Here is a 1,800-nt window from a genome sequence, read left to right as displayed (position 1 = left end):
AGCGTTTACAAAAGAAGATACAGAAAGTAAAGATCTAGAAGAGCGAGCGAGACAGTCTGCTCGGACGTTTGACGTTCGGGGAATGTGCGTCAGGGTGAAGGAGGGAAAAGATGATCTGAGTGAAAGGAAGTCCTCCAAAAAGTGCGAAAAAGCTGGCCAGTCGTCCGGATCCTGCACCATTGCCACCAGTTCAGCGCTGTCTGACTCAAAATGCTGACAATCAATCCCTATCGCCCGAAGGGACTCCATCGCCCATACCAGGGCATTAAGCTCCGAGTGAAGAGAAGAGGGGCTACGATGAAGACTGCGAGCCCCCACAAGTAGTGTCCTATCCTCCTTAGTCCCATACCACCAGCCCAAACCCTCTAAAGGGTCAGATCCTTTCCATGATCCATCAACCTGACACCGAACAGAAAACACCCATTCCTCCGGACCGGCTGGGGGGTTAAAAAGTTCCCCGAGAAGGACTTTGCCTCCTCCCACAAAAGTTTATCGGTTGTTGCCTGATTGATAATATCAGATGGCTCCGCCTCAATTCCTTGAAAAACTTTTTTATTCCTATCTTTCCAAATTGTCCACAATATCCAGGGTAACAAATATCTAATACCANCAATACCCGGACCCCCGGAACTCGACAATGCCCTATAATATAATAAGTCTAAATTTGAATACACTGATCCAAAGGGAAAACCTGTCGAAGAAAGATGCAACGGCGATAGCTCCCAAACCAAACGAGAACGTTCACACACAAAAAGAGCATGATTAATAGATTCCTCCGCACAAACACACCGTTGACACATAACCTCGCACCTTACACCCCTATGTGCGATCCGTTCCTTCACAGGAAGACAACCAGAGGCCACCTGCCAAAAGAAATGTTGGACCTTTGAGGGGACCTCAAGCTTCCAAGCTTGGGCGCGTAAAACATTGCACGTTGGCCCGATTTCAGCTTCCTTTTGTAATCCTCGTGCAAGCCGATAGCCAGTCCTCACGGAATACTTACCGGACTTAGTATAATGCCAAATCAATCTATCCGGACGAAAAGTCTTACTAATCGCCAAACTCTGTATAAGCGGTATATCCGCTGGATCCATATACTCCTGTAAAATTGGCAAATGCCAATCCATCGTTAAGGGATTAATTAAATGGCTAACCATCAAATTAGGATGTAGAACTCTCCCTCTACCATTCGCTGGTCTTGGCTGATCATCGGGTATCCAAGGATCCCTCCATACCGAAATGTCACTCCCCGAGCCTACTAACNACCCACAAGTATTGTCCTATCCTCCTTAGTCCCATACCACCAACCCAAACCCTCTAAAGGGTCAGATCCTTTCCATGATCCATCAACCTGACACCGAACAGAAAACACCCTTTCCTCCGGAGCCGGCTGGGGGGTTAAAAAGTTCCCCGAGAAGGACTTTGCCTCCTCCCACAAAAGTTTATCGGTTGTTGCCTGATTGATAATATCAGATGGCTCCGCCTCAATTCCTTGGAAAACTTTTTTATTCCTATCTTTCCAAATTGTCCACAATATCCAGGGTAACAAATATCTAATACCAGGATCCCCGGAACTCGACAATGCCGTAGAATATAATAAGTCTAAATTTGAATACACTGATCCAAAGGGAAAACCTGTCGAAGAAAGATGCAACGGCGATAGCTCCCAAACCAAACGAGAACGTTCACACTCAAAAAGAGCATGATTAATAGATTCCTCCGCACAACCACACCGTTGACACATAACATCGCACCGTACACCCCTATGTGCGATCCGTTCCTTCACAGGAAGGCAACCAG

This window comes from Camelina sativa, chromosome 9, assembly GCF_000633955.1.
Source record: "Camelina sativa cultivar DH55 chromosome 9, Cs, whole genome shotgun sequence".
In the NCBI taxonomy this organism is placed as follows: Eukaryota; Viridiplantae; Streptophyta; class Magnoliopsida; order Brassicales; family Brassicaceae; genus Camelina; species Camelina sativa.
Note: the sequence above shows the minus strand (reverse complement) of the source record.